Source organism: Convolutriloba macropyga, chromosome 2 (genome assembly GCF_964194025.1).
Source record: "Convolutriloba macropyga chromosome 2, txConMacr16.3, whole genome shotgun sequence".
In the NCBI taxonomy this organism is placed as follows: Eukaryota; Metazoa; Xenacoelomorpha; order Acoela; family Convolutidae; genus Convolutriloba; species Convolutriloba macropyga.
Genome location: NC_134469.1, coordinates 59,639,947 through 59,654,067, shown reverse-complemented (window position 1 = coordinate 59,654,067; position 14,121 = coordinate 59,639,947).

Sequence of the window (14,121 nt, the reverse complement as noted above, 5' to 3'; positions counted from 1 at the left end):
AGAGTTATTTTTTATTGAGTGAATACGGTTAGAAACAAAAAGTCCCCAAACATCTTACATCGAAAAACCGGTAGGAACACTATTTTTTTGCGGTAAATTTTCGTAAAATTTGCAGTTCACAGCGACGAAATTTTTATTTTGACCGCTTGCTGTTGGTAGCAGTGAATTAATTCCTTTCGACGCTTAAGCGGTGAAAAGAAATTCACCGCCAAAACCCGCAAATCTCACAAACACTCCACACCTTTAGTTTCTTTATTGTTTAGTGATTCCGATTTAAAATCACAGGGAATACCATAAATTAAGTGACCGATGGCGAATTAGAAGAAGAAATTAGTGACACGTGGGAGCTGAGAGGTCTGAGCCCGTGTATGGATTTCGATTTTTGTAAGATTTCTATTGAATGCGGTAAACATTAGAAATTCACCGCTTAGAGCTGTAAATAATACAAAAAATCAGCACTATCAACCGAAAATCTGTACTGCTGTCACAAAATCTAAAGGATTCGAAAATCCTTTATCAAAATTTTACCGCTTTCACCGCATTGGTCGCTAAAATCTGCGGGCTATTGTGGAATTTTTTTTTCAAAACTGTTCTCCTCTATTACACAATTGCATCTTGAACCGGATGGTTTCTATGATAGATTTGTCTACCTTCCATTCAGATATAAAATAAATAAAGCCCAGCTTTCTTGTTGCAGTCAAATTTTTGACGCCTGTGTACGTCCCCAGGCAACATCTATGACAATAAAACTTATAATATTTTTTAGAAAAACTGTACAGTTATACAACACATACGAGGAGATTTCACCACAAAAGCCTCAGCCTGTCCGGCGGGCAATGCCTCCATTAGGCTGGCAGAAAAAAGAAGTTACTTTAAAATACTGATGAAATTAATAAAACTTATCAATTAACACTTCGTTTCCAGGTATGTAATTATCTCTAAAGTTATGTAGGACATTTGCCAGAAAAAAATCAGTTACAAATAAAGTTTGTCTTACAATGTTTTTCTCTGGTTTAACCAAAACATCAGAACAGTGATTTGTGTTCGGTAAATGAGATTTTTTTGTTGGAAGGTCAATCTGGTGGTTTTTGCGGTTTTTACTCTTTTCTCTGTAGGAAGACTGTTGTGGATTACCTCAGAGATGAAGATTTGTGATACAAAGCCAAAAACCGGTCCTCAGCTCCTACGGATCTGTTTCAACAACCCCTACAGATGCAATCTATAGATGTCATTAATTCATATTTTTCTTTGATATCGCAGACGATTTTAAAATTTTTCAGACCTAGAGTTATCATGATTATTTAGTTTTGTGACCATTTAAATTGTTTAAGCTCTGTCATGTTTGCGCATTTATGAAACTAGTACATCATAATGCGAAAAAAGTCGGACGGAGAGTTTGTATAACCTAATCAAAGTATCACTTCTGAAACATTTTGTAATGGTGAAACAATAGATTGTTTTCAAACTTGCTATTGATTTCTCTTTTGTGTATTTTGCAAGTCAATTTGCACACTCTTAGTCTAACACTAAAAACATGTTCAACTACTTTTTTTTTGTAAAATACGCCATATTACAATTTGAGTAATTTACTTTTAGCTTATTTCTGTCAAACCAATCGCACAATTTACAAAAATCGTTCAGCAAGTCATCTCTATTAAGTTTTATGGAAGAGCAGATAATTGTATCATATGCAAAAAGTATGATATCAACTGATTGGCAAATTCTATTGATATCATTTACGCACAGCAGAAAACGAAATGACCCTAAAGAAGACCCCTTTGGCAAACCATATTCACATTTAAACAGCCCACTCCTTATCTCACTTTTTTAGAATTGTTCATGATCAGATGTTTAACATTCCAGAAGACTGTAGACACAACAATTCATTCTATATCTTTTGCATTTGAAAAGTAGAAAATATTGATCAACAGTTCCAAATCTAAGGAAACATTGCAGGTTTCAAACAACGAATCGAAACCTAAACGATTTTTCTGCTATTCCGCAAACTGTAATTCGTTTTGTTTCTTAATCTAATTTGCATTTTGCTCAAGGTTTTATGTTCAACCAGGACATAGACAACTTTTTCAAAAAAGTTCAACATTTCCTTTTACTGGTAATCGTAATATTTGTTGATAAATCGCTGGATCATCTTTCTGGATTTGAAAATAGGAAAAAAAAGCCGTTTTCAAAAATCTGGAACAGTATGTTTTTTTACGTCTTTCTTGAAAATTTACGCGCCTAGTTTACATGTTGCGTGCTAACCGGCCTTCAACAGGCTTCAACTTAAATGAAACACATCACTAAAGCTTTCATCTTTCAAATTGCCTGATGTTTTCAAAGACGCCAGCCGCATTTGTTTCCTGTGAAAACATAGTTTGTTCTTATATTGAAACATTTTTAAATGATTTGTCTTTTGTCATAGCTAGTTAACCTTCAACTGTAGCAGAAAACTATCATCTCATGACAGTCAACGATGCACTGTGTTGCATAGTTCTCTTACAAAATGAAACATAACCGACTAACGTCGGGCAAATTGCTCTCAAACGACCGGCGAGCGGTTGGCTTCGTCAGTAGCTAGCCACGGAGGGGGGGGGGGTGCACTGGGGGCTGATGGGGGCAAAACTGCGCGGTGGGGATGGGGGTCAACGGGGGGCGCGATGGGGATGGGGGTCAACGGGGGGGGGGGTTCTCAACCTCTCAGAACCGCCCTTCACATTATAAGTATAAGTATAAGTCTCCAAAACAGTTTGAGCTGAAACAGAGCTGAAAGGCTCTAAGAGCACTTAATGCTCGCTGGGCGCTACCTGTTTATCCCGTTTTTGAGGACCAAAAGTCAAAAGCGTCAGACGAAAAATCGGTCAAGCGAAAAATCGCATAAAAAAGACCAACAGGACTAATATAATTGCTACAAACTTCGTTTGAGAGCAATTAATCATTGCTAAATTGAAAACCGTCTGCGGCTCATTTTTTCTGCAAATTTTTTAAATAAAAAATTGTTTTTGCAAATTCGCAGATTGCTTTGGTTTTTCGACAAAAACTGTCTGCCTTGGTTTTTGTCTCGGTTGTTTTATCTCTCAGATATAACCTTAACAATTCCTTTTTTTTATGTTTGCGAGGCTTTGATTTGTTGCTGTGATCAATTGTTTAGTTGATCGAGGAACTCTATGAAAACGTTGATATAATGTGTGGTTGCTCAAGAGAGCTAAAAATTCGCCTATAGGGTATTTTGGAGACCTAAAAGCCCTTGTAACTATTGGCACTTCATGACCACTTTGAGGAATAATTGGACATTTGGAGTTTTTGGACATTTTAAGCTGTGCTTTAAACAGTTTCCAATAGATTAGTACAAGATGAAATGAAAATCCCGACCCCTCCACCAGTACTTTTTTTGTTGCATTTTGTTTGGTATAGTATATAAAAAAAATAGATGTAAGCACTCAAGTCGGTTTTGTCTGAACATGTGGTTTTGGCGAGGATTAAGGCTAGCGGTTCATCTGGTAATTGATTAGTTATACTTCAAGTTGACCGTAAGACTGTCTTTGGAACCCAATATTTGTAGAAGTACCATTGCGTGTCTGTCAATTTTGACATTTTCTACGTTCTTACTAGCTTGCGTTTGAATTTTTTCTCTTCGTTTTTGTCCCACTCAAACCAGTTGGAAAAAAAAACCTTCTTATAAAAACTTTGTGAGTGTTCATTAGTTAAGAAATACAGAATGTATTTACCTCAATCAATTTCTTTCATTAACTTTCATTGCTCAAAGAGCGGTAGTAGCAGTAGTTATGAGTTGTAGTAGCAAATTAATAATGAGTTGTTTTCCTATTGTCTAACACCTAAGAAATATTATTAGAATTTTTTATAAGATTGTTCAATTTGTTTTTATGCTTCTCTCAAGATGAAACAAGTTTGTTTTTTTTTTTAAACTGGAGGCAATTGTCACGGAAGTCGCAACATACTGCCAAAAATAAAGCAAATTAGAACATTTATACTCCCATCTTCTCTCACAGAAGTCGCAAAAAGTGATTAGGAAGAACATCTTTAAAATTTTTAAAGACTTTTGCGGAAGTGACGACAATTTAGTTTGCAAAAAATTGCTACAGTCAAAAAGATTTAATTGGTTTTGAATGAAAACAGCTTATAATTATCCAACTTTTGGTAACCTTATTCTTCTCAGCGCTGTTTACGATATTGTTGAATAATAATGCAAAATGTTCTACTGTTATCTGGTTATTCATGTGTTAATGCATTCTTTCAATTTTGCATGATGGATTTTTCCTTCCAAAAACAATGAACGACGAGTATGACCTAAACACTAGTGGCTCTCTGTTTCTTCAATAGATAAATTCTATTTGCACGAGTGATTATGCTCTCAAAATTTTTAAAGAAGATGAATATCACATTTCAAGGTTAGAGAAGATAGCAATCGTCATCAACAAAATCTCAAATTCAGTTGGTCAAGGCAACCTTCAGCATCCACCAGTTGTTTGGAAAACGAAGCTCACAGCTGTCAACCGGAAGCGCTTCTCTTAAAATTTTAGGAAAAAAGTCCTCGGTTTTTGGCGACACTGGTGTCTCTGTGAAAACTTCATAAATAAAGGCAAAATATAACTCAGTTTCCAATTTTTCTCATCTTTGAGTTTTTGTCCCGTGGTACTACTGCCTTGTTATTATCCAGTGTTTTCACTGGTTTTATGTTTTTATCTATAAAAATTTTACCATTATCATTATTGAACAAGGGTCAACATAAGAATCAATCTACTCCGAAGTCAATTGCAACATGAGAGAAATGATGGTAGGCTGACAGCTAAGAGTAAATTTTATTTTTTCCTCCATCGGTTTCACACTAGAAAAAAAAATCACAAATCAACAAAACAGACAGAGATGCACTCTGATTAAAAGCAAGCATATATAATGAAACAAAATACTGGCTAGCTGATACGGCATACACAAAAAACATCATGAACACAAAGACGGCATGCAATCTACTAAGCAGCAACAAGGAAAAAAAGCCACCAGAAAGGTCACTAGGAGAGTTCAGATGTTTTAACAACAGCAAAATAGAAATAAAAATAACAATCCAATCGGATATACAATCCGGAACATCATCTGCACAACGATGCACAATCCTCCTCGTGGACAAAAACTCAAAAAAATTATGGTAACAGACATCTTGGAAAAATTAGGCGTACACCTAAAAATGACACTAAGACAACCAAAAGATAAGACCACACTATATCATATTTAAAAGACACATCAAAGAGTATCCAAATGGTTTTCAATAAAATACCAAACCTAAGCAACAGACTAGGCCGATCCAAAAATCATATAGCCCGTTCATCATTCAAATCAGTGCATCAACCAACAGATCATAAAGGAAAACGCGTATCACAGATCATAAAGTATGACCTCTACACCTAACCGAAAAAGTAAAGAAAGAATTAGGAAAACCCATAGGAGAAAAACCCAATTAAAAAATAACAAACTGGTCAGACGAACCTTTCCATAGCCTAACCGAAAAAGTAAAGAACGAATTAGGAAAACCCATAGGAGAAAAACCCATTTAAAAAATAACAAACTGGTCAGACGAACCTTTCCATAGCCCCGTAGTCATAACCGTTAACGCAGACCAAACAATTAAAATTGCATTAGATTCAAAGATATTTAATGATGCGATACACCAAAACAACGATCAAAAGAGTATAGATCAACCATCTAATAGACAAATTAGAAACGAGAATATCGGAACTAAAACCAACACAAGGCAACCTACACCTCAGCAGACTAGATTTGAAATACGCAGACAGTCAAATCCTACTACAACACAAAATAGAGGGACATTGCATTTTCAATACAATAGGGGGAAATGCAACAGGGACATACAGATTCCTGAATACTTTCTATGGACTCAAAGACTTTCCAGCAACATTTCAAAAATTGATTGATTCAAAAATAAATCGTTTAAAATCCATTAACGCATTCCTAGATGACTCAATATGTATAACCACTGGCACTAAATATAAAAATTAAGAAGAAATTGCAAAACACTAAAATTTTTGGACGAAGAAAATTAGAAAAACAACAATATTGAAAAAATAGACTGGGAAAAAACACAATTGATTGTTTTCAACAAAATAAAGACACAATAAAACAGTAGAAAACAAACACATCAGCATAAACAACCAAAACAAGAGTAAAATCTAACGCAAAAATAGTTTTATGTGCATGAAACAAGGATACAAGATAAATGGACAGGAACTGCTAGCAATTGTTTGCTAACTAGAGTTTTATAAACCCTACATATACGGATCCCACTTTACGTTACAAACTGACCATCCAGCTCCACTTGCAGCCTTAAAAGACAATAGAGGAATGAAAATCTATCAAAGTCGAGGAACACGTTGGGTAGACAAATTACTACCATTTCATTTTAAAATGGAACACATTGCAGGTAAATTCATGGGCTTTGCAGACTACTTAAGTAGAAGCACCAACTTTCTACCAACTTGAAGAACATATAGATAGTGGTATAATTATAGATAAAAATTAAGCAAATAACAAAATACAAGCATTACGCTTTACATTACACTGCACGCTTAGAAAAACAACCAATCAGAGAGCACAAAAAACCGCCAAACGTGATGACGTCATGAAACATTCCAATTCACGAGAACATGATCGACACGCTTCTTGCCATTCACTTATCGAAAATCAATTGTACTTCAATCTCTCAAAACAAAAACAAATCGAACAAAAACTTAAACACACAGACCAATTCAAATTACATTTCAGATAGATATTCTAATCCAATTCTTACAAACAAATTGGATAATACAAAGAGAAACAGACCGGACAGATAAACATTCTCAATTAGCAAGAAAAGGAAAACAGAGCCCCAAACAAAATCAAAATGAATTCGAATCAATCAAACCGATGATTTAAACAACCGAAGAAAGGGAAGGCAACACATAGACTCAAAAAAGAGCGCAATCCATTTAACAAAATAGAAAACAACAAATCCCAGCATTACCTCAAAAATCTCTATAAAGTTTTCGGAGAGAATTTTATAGCCAAAGCAACGAGATATGACCAACAAAACAAAATCTGATCACAAAAACTGAAAACAAGGTTTGGGACTATCTTAAACACTTCAACCGATAGTGGCATTCTTTAAAACGAGATCTCAGCACCACTCAATCGAGATATATATTTTACGACGAGAAATTTCATATACCAACCCAATTTAGAAAAACTGCTATGAATTATATCCATAAGAACCATGCAGGACAAACCGGAATTATTCACTTAGCTAAAGTAATCTTATCTCCGAGAATACATTGAGAAATAGTTACGCTCCACAAGAATGCCCGCCATGTATAAAGATAGGTGTGAAACTAAAATCTGGCATTTCCAAAAAACCACTTCACAATTACCCACACTAAGTAAACCAAGCCAGGAAAACAAAATGGGTTTTGCGGTCCAAAATCGGACAGACACCTTAAAGATACATGCTTCATAGCATCAGTAGAGCATTAATCTAGATATCCATATGCAAAAGTATGTCATAATTGCGCTCTGAAACAGCAATAAACTACTTAGAAAATACATAAATTATCAAGGCATCCCAAGGAACACAATATGCGATCATTAAAATCAAGACAACTTGAAACTTTCTGTAATGACATCAACATGAAACTATTTCTAGCATCAGCTGGTGGCCACAGGGCAACAAGTATGATCGAATGCTTAATACAGACAATAAAGAATGATCATCATTCCTAAACAACGACACCATTTGGTCAAAAATAACACTTACAGAAAAAAAAGCGAGATTAATACAAGAAATAGAACTCATACCAAACACAACATCAAAATTAACGCCATTTTAAGCACGTTTCCACAGAAAATACAACACACAATTATCAAGTGTCATCACAAAAAAATCGCAGAACAAATTATCCTATCACAATTTAAGAAATTTCTATATAGAAAAGAAACGACGCCGCCAAGCGATGCTAAACGTAGAATCCACATGAAACCTGGAGTCCGATTCAAAGCCACAACAAGACACAACATATATTGAAGAGGAGTCGGACATTCAATCAGGGTTGTATAATTCTACTTTTCAGACTGTAAATAAGAGGTAAAATACCTTGGCCTCCGAAGATTACACCAGATAAATTAAAGACAACAATTGGAGACAAAACAACCACACTAAATAACACAAAAAGAGAAGTAAAAACATTAGCTCCTAGAGCACCATGAACCAAGACAAACATTTTTCAAATCTGGGATATAAATCCTGATTCAAGTATAACGAAATACTCTCCAACAACATTGACAATGGACACAATTAACCGGCGTGACACAGTTATCAGAAAAAAAGGATCTTGCAATAAATACTGAATTGGAACCAAAATTAAAGCAATTTGTTGCATGTAAAACCTTAGGGGAGTATATAAGAAATCAAGAAAAAATTAAACAATTTCTTTTACCAGAAAAAAGACCACAATCAAACCCAAACACGAAGACAATCATCCGGCCCATTCCCCAGAACTCTCACATGGAATATGCGAACGTCATCGATTACCGTCTACCAACTGGACGAGCTGGCCCAAGCATCTATAAACAAACCGTCAACAGCAAGACAATAAACAAAAAAGAACCAGTCCACGCGCACACAGAAAAGAAAGGGATCAATGCACTCGAAGACGCCAGCCACTAAATAAATTCGCAACAATTGACCTGAAAGCAAAAAAGGCAGCGTCAGCTTAATAGACACTGAACGAAGCCAAGCACCGACAAAGGCTACTTTCCTCAGAGTGATTGGTCCAAATGGATATCTGCAAACTCGAAGGCAACAAGTCAATTGAAGTAATCAATCTAGTTTCAGATTCATCTCTAGCATGTCCAGTGGAAATTTATACATCAAATGACCCGGCTGTTTTCATGAACACCATCATGGTCGAATCGTAAAATAGAAAAGATCATAATACGATTCCCAACACCCCATCAAAAGATGCAGACAATAACGAGGAACAAATCATCACCATCATTTTTCCATCATACTCCTCACCAATTAACACGGACGATCCACAGTCTAACAAAGAACAAATATCAACCGGAGAAACACAACAGAAAGAAAAAGACAGGACAAAGAGGACAAGAACAATAATATCCACACCAAGAATTTGGGTGTCGGCGAAACAGCCCTCAGTTCATTTTCTTCCCTATACATCGGGGACATAGCTGCCTTAAAAAATTTTTCGACTAAAGACCAAAATAATAGCAACAGGGATGTGTGATGGAGGGAACGCAACGAAGCTATCCAACGTACTAATATAAACACGATTTTAAACGCAAAACTAAATTTTCTAAATTTATGTATTTTAGATCCAGATGGACTCAAGGCAATTACATGCGTTAGTGTTACCAACTGGTTGCCATTGTACATACGTTGAAGTACTCATTGGGTTTGAATTAATTAAGTTCAGTGCCAACTGGTACTTAATTCGTGATCGCGCAACAAGCCGTAGAACAGTTGCTGTTCTGCCTTTAATACATCGGTTGAAAACTGTTTGTCCAAGATTTAATCTTGCTCTTTTTTCTGCCTGTTTATTAGACATAATAATTATTTTTTAAATTATTATTATTGTTTTTATTAGTATTATTATTATTATCATTATGATTATTATTATTATTTTTATTTTTTATTATTATTATTATTTTTATTATTATTATTATTATTATTATAATTATTATTATTATTATTATTATTATTATTATTACTATTATTATTATTATTATTATTATTATTATTATTATTATTATTATTATTATTATTATTATTATTATTATTATTATTATTATTATTATTATTATTATTATTATTATTATTATTATTATTATTATTATTATTATTATTATTATTATTATTATTATTATTATTATTATTATTATTATTATTATTATTATTATTATTATTATTATTATTATTATTATTATTATTATTATTATTATTATTATTATTATTATTATTATTATTATTATTATTATTATTATTATTATTAGTATTATTGTGAGAGTGAGCAAAAAGAGCAGTTTCAAACTTTCGCAATTCAACTGTTTTCAATATTGTTTTAGGCAAAAAGCGGTGAATCAGTTCACGGCTTTAGAAAGATAGAGGCGTGACCAGACAATACCTGTCAACGCTATGTACGAAAAGTTAGAGTTTACAAATGTGTTACGATAATTGATAGAAAGTTTACTGCGTACAACTGAAATGATAAATGAGTTTCAGATCGAATGGGTTAAGTTAACTGAATGAACAGATGACCCGAATGGGTTGGTAGTACAAGAGTATATGATGATTAATAGTGTTTATAATAATATGTGAGTCTTGGTTTCCCTAACGGGGTACTTCCGTACCACACTCCCCTCTCTTCAATATTTTCGACTTTCAATTGTCGAAAATGGTGTTTAATTGATCGATTTCCTCTGGGTCTAACGAAGAAATTGGGCTCTGTTCTTGGGCTATTCCAAGTGGGATTTCCGATGGGGCTGTGGTACAAATGGATCGTGGACTGTCAGTTTGTTCTTCTTGCAGTTTGCTTCTTTCGTCCTCCGATAGGGAGTGTTCTTTTGAGATGTTTATTTCATTATTGCCGATCCTTGTTGATTCTTTTGGTGGGGGTTCCTGGTGTGCGTGGTCGTCTTCGAGGATGGGGTCTTCTGGCAAGTTGTTGTTGTTGTTATCGGATTCTATCATGATTGTTACTGGTATGTTGTTGTTGGCGGTCAAAGGGCTGTCCGGTTTGGTGATTGTTGTTAGATGCGGTGCTTGTTGCGTGGCCTGAATGGGTTCGGCTGCAGTGTTAGCTGTTGCTTGTAATGTTTGACTTGTGTCCCGGTTGGGTCCAGTTTTGTTTCTTTGTATTTGTTCTCTGTTGACTTGGAGTTTTTGTACATTTTTCTCGACTGAGCCGTGACCTTTGTTCTTCGTGTTCATGAATTCTTTTGGCGAGCTTGATGTAACAATTGTGATGGGGCTATGTTGGGCTGAGTCCGAGACTAGGTTGATGACCTCTACTGTGTCTGAGTTGTTCCATTTATCAAATTCTGTGCTAACGATTGAAGAGTGCCTCCGTTGTCGCCTTTTGGCTTGTTGCAGTTTTGACTGGGCTAGAGCCGCTTTTTTGGAGATTGTGTCAAATTCTGAGAAGCTTGTCGTTTGGTCGGTTGTTGTGGCTTCCTTCTTGGGCTTCCCGCCTTCCCTTTTCTTTGTTTTGGTCGTTGCTTCGCTGCTGCGGTGTCTTTCTTGGATGTCCTGTTTACGTTTGGTTGATATTGTTTGCTTGTGCCCTGTTGGGGTTCATCTTGCTGTGCTTTTTCTTGCTCCCCTGTCTGCTTCTTTTTCTGTATCTTTTCATCTAAATAGATTTTTTTGATTTTTTTCTCTATTTCTTTTATATTCACCAACAGTTTTGCATTCGACGAATTTGATTAATCTAGGTTTTTCTGGGATCGTTTCTGTGGCTATGGCTATGTCGCTTTTTCTGATTACCGTGTCTTTTCTCTTAGGTGTATCGATGGTGATTGTGTGTGGTGTATAGTTTGTGATTGTCCCATCTGGGATTATGTTCCACATTGGTTTAAGAGTGCCTCGAGGTTCTTTTGCTCTGCGCATTATGGTTTTTCGTGCTACTTGGTTTTTTGATCTTACGATGACAGACGTTTTATCTCCAAATATAATACTTAGTTTATCGGGAACGATTTTTATTGGTGAACTTGTCTTACGTTTTTGCGCTTTGGTTGCGTGTTTTGTGGCTAGGGGCTCTTCGTCTGAATCTGTGTCCATGTTTTGTTGTGGCTGATATTGGATGTCCATCTGCGGCTCAGAATCCGAATCTTGACTCCAGATCGCAGCTTCGTTCAGCATGGTCTGCTTCAGCGTCCTCTTGTCTGAACGGAAATTTCTTATCTTTTTATACGTCAGATTTTTGTGGTTTGGGTTTTTTAGTATGTTTGTTAGTTGTGGGTTTGCGGTTCTGCCAAAGTGTGCTTCGAATGGTGTTATGCGTGTGGTTTTGTCGGGGATTTGTCTAATGTATTCTATATTGTGTGTTATTTTGTCGGCTAATGTTTCCTTGTCCCATTTGGGATCAACGTTTATTACAGAGAGTCGTCTTTTTAATGTTTGTATCAATCGTTCTACTAGTCCTCTTCATCTGTGGTCTCCTGCTGGGGCTAGTATTAGTTTGATGTTATTGTCTTTGCAGAAGATTTCAAAATTTTTTGATTTAAATGCTTGTGCCTGGTCGCACCTAAGTGTTCGTAGTATACCATGAAATGTCATATAGCTTTTAATATATTCTATGGCTGTTTCTGTGTCACAGTTGTGGTATGTTTTTGCATGTGGGTGTCAGGAAAATCTATCGACTGATACGAGTATGTATGAGTCCTTACTATTTCCTTGAATGGGTCCTGGGAAGTCGATTTGTACCTCTTCGTTAGGTTCTTGTAGATTGGGGAGGTGTGTATGTTTGTTTTTTGGCATTACTGATTTTAGATTCTTACCTATTCGTGTGCATGGTTTGCACCTTTTCGCAATTAGGACAATTTCCCTGTGGATGCGAGGGAACCAGATTAACTGTGCCATGTACACCATGTCAGTTTATCACGTAAGGGTTTTATGAATTTTTTGTAATGCAATGTCACGTAAATTTGGGGGTATGTAAAGTTTTCCATCATAAAGTATACAGCCATTGTCATTTATGGATAAATGTTTTTTCAATGTGTGCCAATAGCGCGAGTAATGTTTGAGAGCTAGCCAGTCCTGATTTTGTATCATTTTCCGGATCCTTTTGCTTTGGTTATCCAGTCTAATGGCTTCAGATACAAAGTTTTCATTTAGAACTTTATGTAAATTAGCTAGGGGGATAGGAGTATCCGGTTGGGCGATATCGAAGGGGTTTTCGACGCGGTTGGGATCGAGTGGGGCTGTTCCTCTCCCTAAGTTAGTTGGGTTGTCCGTTTGGGTGACGATAGTAATAGATTTAGGGTAAGTTGTTTGGTGGGGCTGGTTGCTTACGTTAGGGATTTCTTGTAATGGGGTGTTCTTCGTCTTTTTAGCGCGGTGAAGTTTGTGGATTGGTATATCAAAAGTATTTAAATATGGGTTGTTTCGAGTGCAAACTAGAACGTTTGTTTTTAAGGAACGAGAATTTGGGTTATATAGAGAAAGATTATGTAAAGAGGAATTTGATTGATTGCAAGAGTGCGACTGTTTTAGACAACGAGAATGGCAAAAAGCGTGTTTTTGCTTTGTTTGTTTCGGTTTCTTGCTTTTGTTGCATCATGATTCGCGTGATGTAATTTTGGCGCGTTTTGATTGGATGAAATTCTTTGTGCATTCTTTAGTATGTGTTTGAATGTATTCATTAAGTTAACTACATAATTGTTATCGCTTTCGAGCGGTTGTGGTGCGGAAGAAATGGGGTATCTACTGAAGTAATCTGCAAATCCCATATTTTTCTGTTATTTTTAAGGTCCGATAAAAGTGCTTGATGGTATGTTTGGAGTTCAAATTTCGAGCCATATAGGTAATATTTGGTATGTTCTAACGACCATACGACTTTAAGGAGTTCTAGTTCGTTAGTGCTATATTTTTGTTCGTTGCAGTTTAGGAATCGGTTGGCGTATGCTATTGTGTGCCAATTGTTTTCCAAATATCGTTCTAGGCATGCTCCTAGGCCGTTTTTGCTTGAGTCGCATCTGACCCGTGTGGGCTTTGTTGTGTCGAAGTGTCTGTTTTCTAATATTTGTGTTATAGCTTTTTTTGCTTTTATTAAATGCTGTGACATGTTCGCTTGACAATTTTAGTTTTGAGCCTTTGATGCTGTTTTTTGTTGATAGTAACGGTCTCAGAGGTGCTGTAATTTCTGATAAGTTAGGGATAAATTTTATCATATGGTGTATACCTCCAATGAATGATCTGAGTTGTTTTAGTGTGTGTGGTTGTTCCATTTCTGAAATGGATTTTGTTTTCTTCTCTGTTGGTATTATCCCGTTTGGGCTAATTTTGTAGCCGAGCCACACAATTTCCGTTTGGGCGAATTCGCATTT